General features: G+C 35.4%; 1 protein-coding gene across 4 annotated transcripts in view; it reads left to right on the forward strand.

Moving 5' to 3' along the window:
- Positions 1–2,050: 2,050 nt before the first annotated feature.
- The window catches only part of LOC106883938 (uncharacterized), a 15,904-nt gene continuing 8,476 nt past the window's right edge, over positions 2,051–9,478 (forward strand). Inside the window, exon 1 of one of the 4 annotated variants that reach the window (XM_052966641.1) lies at positions 2,051–2,143. The gene's annotated coding sequence lies outside the window, so the exon portion shown is untranslated. Of the gene's footprint in view, positions 2,144–3,318; positions 3,698–9,478 lie in introns of those variants that run through there. The other 3 variants (XM_014935088.2, XM_014935087.2, XM_014935086.2) reach the window with 3 other exon arrangements.

Consider the following 9,478-nt stretch of genomic DNA (forward strand, 5'->3'; position numbering starts at 1 on the left):
ATCTATGTGTGTAACAATTTTAGAGTTCGGATTCTAGAGTTAGGGTTAGTTTTAGGGTTAGGGTTAGAGTTAACAGTCTAGTTAGGGTTAGGGGATTAATACGATATACACCGTTACAGCGCTAACTGTTTTCAACTGAATAGACGTCAGTGATTAGTAGAAATTATCGAAATAAGACAATTTTTTACATGAAATAAATTCGAATACAAATATTTTTTTCTGTTCTATAACACAAAATAGATAAGTATACGAAGTTTGAAAGTCTTTCGGTACCAAAAACAGTACATAAAACATAAATGAAAACTGGTGCCCCCGTTTTGAAATAGATCCTTTTTTCCTTTACTGCTGCACATCAACATTTCCAACTTGGAGTGGTTGTGACCCAGTGGGTCACGGCGGGAACACCTAGTATCTTCTAATATAATAAAATGCTAAGTGTTGCCCCTGTTGATCACGCTGTACCTGTAGGGAAAGAAGGGTAAAACAACAGACGAAGTGGAAGTGTGTGGCAGTGAGAGATATTCACTTGTTATGTGCTCATAAATTAGTTTGATAGTTGAGCTGATTGGCTGTATGCAAATGAGTTCCTAACTAGGGTCCGGAACTCTCGTGGGAAAAAAAATTCGCCTCCAGGACATTACACTCTTGCATTTATCTCTGCTTTACCTCTCTCATCCACTTACCCTTGTTCTTTCTTCTATTCACCCCATTGATCAGACTTGGCTTGAAAAACAAAAAAAAACAACACAGAGTAAAAAGGACTCTTTAATCTCACAGGGAATAAGGCATGTTCTTTAATGTTGGTATCATGATAAAATGTACCGTACACTCTGCTAAGTAGTTGGTGTTAGGAATGGAGACAATGTAGGGTAGACAACTTCTCTAGTGCTTGCATTATGATAACATGCATCCAACACATTCATGTAATGACGTCCAGCTATAGAAACCATGCCTCAGACTCATCAAATTCCAAATAAGTACTGACATGGCCCATGAAGATTTGTCTAACCCTTACCAGCATGGAAAGCAGACGGAAGATGATGGTGGTGGTGGTGATAACGAGGGTGACGATGGTGAAAAGTTTTGCTAAAACTCGCTTTTCAAACAAATTTGAAAGCCAGTTTTGTTGCATGGTTTCACATATAATTAAAAATTCTGCATTTATTTACAGCTGTCTGTATCCATGCATCAATGCGTATACTTACATAGGTAGACATAAGTATATGCACGCACGGTGCATATTCATTTAAACCTCTGCATACTGTATATCTTTGTATGTGCATCTATGCTGTGTATTTACCCTGATATATGCACACAATCTATGTGCTTATCTGCATACACGTCTGCATGCGTATTAGTGTTTTACAATGCGCATGAGTATATGTACTTTTAATACATCTGCATGAATCCCCCCCCCCCCTGCCAATACACCCCACTACACAAACTTCAGTCTTCCAGTCCAGCATCAGCATGCCCTCTATTTCAGTTAAGAGGAGAATGAAAGAAAAAGAAAACTCCACAAATCTATCTACCTCCCAACTCTACATCATTCAGTAACCCTAACTGACCTACTTAAGTCGACAAAAATTCTTTTCAACCTCACCTTAAAAATCCTTCTCCTAAAATAGGATTTTTTTGTTGTTCTCCTTCCTTATAAACAGCCTAACCCAAATTGATACACAAACACTTACAATAAAAAAAAAAATGAAAACAAAATAGAAACCCGACCACACTAATTCATGTCACGACCTTGACATCTCCAAGCCAAATGCATTGTTTAAAAATACCCTATTCGTTTCTCAGTTCTTCAATATTCAGAATATTCCCATACCAGGATTAAATCACTGGTATTTTACAAGGCAGTGAACCATGCAATTCTCACAATAAATATTTATTCATTAACAATGTAATTTACATAAGAAAACGGACAGTAGGTAATAAAATTGGGTAAAAAGGACACAGACCTTCAGTTTTACACACTACTACAGGAAATACTAATACAGTTTTCAAGTCAATGTAAAACTCACTGTATAACCGCGATGAGGTAACCAAGGATGAGTTACTGAAACATAATACGAGCATCACCCGATAAGACAAGATACCAATGATGACAAAAGCTTCGTTGTCATTCGAGAATATCATGGTTTGAAATATATAATTTACTAGCAAATTACATCTGACGAAGCATTCCCATTTACTAAATTAGCTCTGCTAATATACGTAACGAAATTTTACGAGAAAGTTAATTCACCTAAAATCAGCGGAGGTAAAGATCATGGCCCGCACCCCCTTTGGGATTTTTTTTTTTACAGGAACACACTATATTGAGGGTAGAGATTCCAAATCTGCAAAAGAACCCGCATTTCAAAATTTAAATTCCCCGCCCATTTCTTAAATTTTAACTTTTTTAAAAAATTCTTCTGAAAAAGAAAAAAAATTGTAAAATTTCAATTTATCAAAAAAAATAAACACCCACCTCCCATCCGCCCTATGACAAGAAATGAAATTAAAGCGTTTTCTCTACTAATGTTTCACGCATGCATAGAATTTATAAAATAGCAGATGCAAAAAGTATCTAAACAGAAAACCTGACATTCTAGAAATACGTTTTCAAAATTTTAATACGAATTACCAAAGAAAAAAAATTTCAGAACTCAAATCCCCCCCATTTCTTAATTTTTTTTCACTTATTTTAGAAATATTTTTGGGCGAAATACGTAGAAAAATACGGAGATCATGATTCTAAAAAAATTGCTGCATTATAATTTAGTGAGAAATCTATATAAAGTTTGTAGATTAAAATTTGTCAGTGAAGGTATGATATATAAAGCTTCTGTTGAAGGCTATGTTATATATACCTTTATCAATACAAACATTTTAGTTAAGATATAAATCTGGAATACAGTTCCCCATTTCAATACATATTCTGTCGGTATTAATATAATAATTCTTTCTACTATAGGTACAACAAATTCCTTCTACTACAGGTACAAGGCCTGAAATTTAGAGAAAGTGGTGGGGGTGCCTATTCGATAACAACTTTTTCACCAACCTCCCAAAGGGATGAAAGATCTCGGCAGTATCTGATATCAAAGGCGGCGAGCTAGCAGAAACGTTAGCATGCCGGGGGAACTGCTTAGCGGTATTTCGTTTGCCGTTACGTTCTGAGTTCAAATTCCGCCGAGGTCGACTTTGCCTTTCATCCTTTCAGGGTCGATAAATTAAGTACCAGTTACGTACTGGCGTCGATGTACTCGACTTAATCCCTTTGTCTGTCCTTGTTTGTCTCCTCTGTGTGTAGCCCCCTTGTGGGCAATAAAGAAATACGAATCTGATATCAAAACGTAAAGACAGACGAAGAAATGTAAAGCATTTTGCCCGGTGTACTAATGATTCTGCCAGCTCACTGCCTTGGTTTAATGTAACTATAGAGCTAAGTCGAAGACCTTCCCATAATGAAGACTCAACAGAGGTCCCATATATAACGGAAATAAATCTTAACCGGAAATGCCGGTAGAATGCTGGGATCGTTGCCAATTTCAGTGTTTATCTCAAGAGAAAGCTTTCTTGTGTTTATTTTTATTTCACAAATATTTTATATTTTCTTTGCCCTACGTGTCTACACTGACTTTATTATTTTGGTAAGCGCAAACCTAATTAAGTGATACTTGCATATTTAAAAGTTTACCTCACATAGGTAAGTTATGTGCTGCAAGCTCGTTTTAAAAAAGTTTCTTGCTTGTAACACCTTTCACATTTAAATGTAACACGGTTAACTGTCATATGTACATTGCAATTGTTCTGTTTATGTAATATAGACAAAATTTGATTTTCACTTTGGTTTGGTGCAAAAGCTTTCAGTTTTACAAAAGAAAATAATTATAGAAAAACACTAGGTATTTGTTGACTTTAGAATGTGAAAACTTTACATTATATTTCGTTTTTGGATTTGGTTTGCAAGATTTTTTATGTGATTTCGTGTGTTGAAGCATATTCTGGACAGTCAAGACTATTGATAAAGTTGCAAAACGCAAAGAAAATTTTAGGAAAATAAATAGAAAAATAAGTGGAAATTTTACCGTGAGTGTGTTAAATTTTAAGGCACAATAAGAAAATGACTCTCCCCAGACACAACAGAATTTACATTATATCTTATTTAAAATATATTCATCTATTATTGGCATAACGGCGATCTTACCGTAAGATCGCCGGCATAGCTACACAAGCCCCCCCCCCCACTTACTATAAATACATATTTAAAATAAAAACACGTCCATAAAAATTGAAGGTAAAGAATACGTACACCACCGATTTTCGGCGTAACAAAAACCCTATCCCCTAAAACTAATCCTAAACCTAAACCCTAACTCTCGGGTGTACGTATTCTTTACCTTTGCCCAAAGATTAATATAAAGTCCACAAATCGAAAGATTTTGTCTCGTCATTTCGGTTTCTTAGAGCTTTTAAACGAAGTCAAAGTGAAAATCATGTTTTGTTATTTTGTGGTTGTGGTGAGGTGTATTTATATAGTTCTGTCTGTTAATGCAAGTGCTGTTTGTCTATTTGTGTGTATGTTGATGTGGGTAATGAGATTTTTGACCTTACAATGGATCTATGGGGATTTTTTCCCCTCCAGTTGCACTCATTGTTTTAACTATTCATTTACAGATTTGTGACGAAAATGAATTGTAACGGTTTTTAATAAAACCGTTACGAGGGAGTTTCGGATCAGGATGCCGAAATAAGTTGGATTTCTCTGTTTTGTTACGTGAGCTATCTATCTATCTATCTATCGTAGTCATTTCATATTCTTTTATTGGAGTGAATTCGAATTACAGCTGTTTCCGATAGTCATTATAGCTTGATTGATTTACTCATTAATGAAGGAACGGTTGAAAAAAATTTGGATCTTTTTGTTTGGCTTTCACTTTTCAATTTCTTCCAATTGATTTCAAATTTGGTGTGTTGATGTAGTTTTACACCTATTTGAATATTTAATTTTTTTATTTCCCACCGGGTCAAACCCTTTAGTTTGACCTTTGACCCGGTGACAAAAAATTTTAAAAAATAGTTATTTAAAGTCGTTCAATTTTTGGATTTCATCTGTTTGCCTTCAGGTTTTGAAATTTTTTAATTAAATGAAAATTTTCAAATTTGAATTACCCAAAATTTGCAAACTTTAGGAAGGAATTTCAACCATGTTTCGTGGTCTGCTACCACAACAGCTCCTTTATAGGATCCAGTTAGCTCAAGACATCATTAGGAGGAACCACGTCCGGTTTCGGCCCCTACTCCCCTACCGTTTTGACGGTAGTTATTAACTATTTATTTATAGATTTGTAACGAAAATGGATTGTACTTCAATAATTAGCACGCTTTAATTTGAACCCTAATGCTTTCCTCTTCGGAGTCGTGACGTTTCCAAAGAATAGGGTCGGAATGTATCTCATGCGCTCAAGTCGTAATTTCTTCAGCTGTGTATGTTTTAAATATCTGAGATTAAGATTTTGCCAAAAATGGCACGGGAGGGGATGCCTCTGTTTTTCCGTAACGTCTCAGTTTTGACAGGTTTTGAAAATCATTTACAAACAGTATGTAACATGTCAAGAAGCCTGGACATCCGTTCGAGGCAGACTGCAAGCAAATCGCATATACGTACACACGTATGCTCATTCACTGTTTTCAGTCATTGGGCAACAGCCGTATAGGGCTATCACAATCAAGTGTTCAGTTGAACACACTAATCCTAGAACTTTGCAGTATATTCTGCAATGGAGCCCTTATTTTAGTCTGTTACTTATTTTACTGATCTCTATTTATGAAGTGCTAATTTAAATTATGACATGTTTCAGTTCTTAACTCCTTACACTCTGAGGGGGCCAGGCCACATCCAGGTCATGACTCTTTGATACTCCTCTGTCATTTTTGTACTACTGTTTAGGTTCAAACTTGCACCTTGAAGGTGATGAGGTACCTCAAAGCCAAGTTGCTTTTCTGATAGATGTTGTAACCATTTTGCTATTAGATACCAATTATATAATGAAAAAGTACTTCTGAAATTCACTTTGACCTGATCCAGTAAGATCTCCTTTTGGTTGCTTCTCCTTTTGGTATTCTTCTCAGAAATTGGGAGCTGTGTCATTAGATCATAGGCAGATTTGCATACAAACCCTTTTAATCACTAGCATGACTAGAGTGTGTGTCACCTGGGCAGCCCTTCCATTTGCCATCCCCAGACCCCACGCAAATCACATATTGCTTACAGGCAATAGTCTGCAACAGGATGAAAAGCCCCCCCCCCCCGCAATGCTATAGTGAGGGATTTTGGCTTTGAAGCCAGATTCTCTAAACTGTCATACTTCTCAGTCTTTTAAATGTGGACTTTCTCCATTCTACTTTCAAATGTTACAGTGAGTTAAGTCAGAATCATTTGATTTATGTGAATGGAGTAACTATGTTCAGTCTCTTACCACTCTTGTCCTTGATTTCTGAGTTTTTTCCACTTTACAAGATTTGCTGTGCACTCCTAATCTATCTAGTAGATTCTGCTTCCATGATTCAACACAGCTGTTCCAGGTCACAGTTTTCTGCTACCTTCTAGTGGTGTGGACTTTTTTGCTCATGTTACAAATCACACATATGCTCTTTTTAAGCACTTGGTTCTGCTTCCATATGTAACTCCTTTGGGCAAACACCAATTTGCATGAGCTCAATGTATACTCTGCTGTTTGTTTTGACAGAATAGGCACTCAGGGTTGGTTAATTTTACCCATTTCATCAGGTTTGTATTCCAGGACAGGTCATATTTACAGATCTGAGGATGAAGCTAATTCTAAGAGGAGTCATGTCTCTTGTCATTCTGGCTAAGACACTTTCCCATGGCATCTTTTGTCCCTGTTGGCACTTTGGGGTTCTTCTGGTCTTCTATTCTTCCCTCATTTCCTTTATTATGTCCGTCTTTGTTTCCCTTTTGCTGTTTATCATCATTCCACTGAGCCCCTATTCCTATGTTATACATATATCCTATTATTACTCTAATCTTGAAGCTGTCCTTTGTTGCCTCGACTGCTTCCTGTGTTTTCCATTTTCTTCTAGTTTCCAGTTGGGCTGGATTTGTTTTACAGTCTTGTCTCCCAAGTCCTCAAGCATACTTAAAGAGCTTTGCTTTTTCAGTTTAGTAGAAATTATGTATTGCAGAAATAATGTGCATGTAAATAATCAACTAAATGATTAGGTACAACTCACAGATCCATTTCTCCAGTTATACTATAACTCCACTTAGCTGAGAAACACATTGCATACTCCAGTATACAGTAATGAATTTTATGGTTGCATTATCAAACTCTGCACATGTTGCACTCTCCACTGTTCAGTACACCTATTGTTAACTCTAGATTAGCCTTTATCAAAGATATTATGGCCAAAGCATCTCATATTTTCTCTATGTACAGGGAACACAGCACCATGTTATCAAATATGCCTTTTTTTTAAGACCGTGACTACTATTTATAGCTTGTCAAGTAACCATGAAAAAGCTCTCAGATTCTGGTGGTTTCCATGTTGAAGATGAGCCAAGCAAACTCAGAGCATGGAAGTCACTGTTCCTCTGCATTTAATGTTGGTGGTTTGTATCCCTGTTTAATATTTGGAGCTCATGTCATTATGATATTGTCTTGGTTTAGTGAGTGAGAAAATGTGTTTTAAGAATGTCCTTCCAGTAGTGTTCTTGGATATTAAATATATCTAGGTGTGTTATTGGTGTTTTTAAAGATTACTCTTCTACATATGTATTCAGTTTCTCAAAAAACTTAACAAAAAAAAAAAAAACCCAGTTGTTCAAGTAGAAAAATTTACTAAAATCTCTTTTATTTATTAAGTCATTATACTTTTACTACTGGTTGTTGTGTAGCTCAAATTAACTCTACTCAGATGTCTCCATGGTGGGTCTAATGTATTGTTATATAACTGCTGTAAAATCATTCAGGTACTTACATCATGTGCTTCAAATGCTGAAGTGGAATGTTTGAACTGAATAAAGCAATTATTTTGTTTACAAGTTCAGTTTGCTATAAAATACAAATAACAATGGAAAATTTTCTTTTGACTACATTGCTTTGATGGTACTTTATTGATAAATTCTATACACTTTTCTGCATATTCTAATTTTACTAAAGCCTCATCAGACACTAAACTTTGATCTGTAACTGCTGATGTATATTGAGATGAGTGCATTAGAGATTGATTTCTTTCCAGGAGCTTGCCTGTTTATATTCAACAATGACTTTTTGAGAGAACTCTTTATTGAATTTAGAGCAGACCATCATCAAAGCTTCTTTTTCTGAAAGCTGTTTAGAAAATGCAGAGGTTTGTCAATGGTCTTCTCTCACTCTCAGTGCTCCATTTACAACGGTCATAAAAATAATCCAGCTCCTTTAGTAATAAGCATGCCATTACTGGCTTCTCTCATGATTGCTCTATTTATCCAGCAAAGAACAAAACTCGCCACAGCTACAACAATGAACATTTTTCCATAAGTATGTCAGTCAAAAAGGACCACAACCAGAACATCAGCATCTAAGACTTACAATAACAAGAATACATCAAGCAAAGTAACTTAAAATGCTGCTATTAGCATATATATTTCATGAACATATTTATTGATGTTTTATTTAAGTAGTGTTGCTAGTTTCATAAATATTTGCTCGGCCTTCTCTCTCTCTCTCAACATCCCAGAAAATATCTTTGAATTGACTTATCAACTCAATCTAAAAAGACTGCTTTGGAATTTTTCTATTTAATCAAAAGATATATTCAAATGTTTTTCGGTAACTTTGTGTTCCTCTATAAATCATGAGGCATAGCTTTCTTAAATGACTCAGTTCTATAATAATTGAATTTAGAGGATCATTAAACAAATCTTATTGTTGTTTACTTGTTTTTCTGTTGGCAACTCCTCCCTCCTTTTACTTATCCCCACCTAGATAACAATTTGAAACCAGTTGCTGCTAAATCTTGCCTCTTTTTGCCAGTTTATTCAATATTTAATGTGAAACTAAATAGCTTCTTAGTGAAATCATTTAGTCTTTCATTAAGCCTTCAATTTCTTCATTTTATGAGCACAAGTATTAGTAGTAAGAAATAGTGGGCAACAATGTCTTATTATCAACTACTTATAAACAATAAACCACTGTTGTTTTCTGGAAGCCTATTGAACATCTTAGACTAAGTGCAACAGCAAACATAACCTGAAAGTAGTATAAGAACAGATTTCATTTCACATTGACCATAAGATTTCAAGCTGTCGGGCACTTATTCCAAGTTACCATTTGGTGTGACTAATTCCATAAGTGCTTTTCAAAGAATAATGGATGGTGTAATTACTGACATTGATGTCAAAGGTGATCATACATATTTTGTTGATTCATATATAAATACATGCAACCACTCTCTGAGTGGTTGGCATTAGGAAGGGCATCCA

This window comes from Octopus bimaculoides, chromosome 3, assembly GCF_001194135.2.
Source record: "Octopus bimaculoides isolate UCB-OBI-ISO-001 chromosome 3, ASM119413v2, whole genome shotgun sequence".
NCBI classification, from domain to species: domain Eukaryota; kingdom Metazoa; phylum Mollusca; class Cephalopoda; order Octopoda; family Octopodidae; genus Octopus; species Octopus bimaculoides.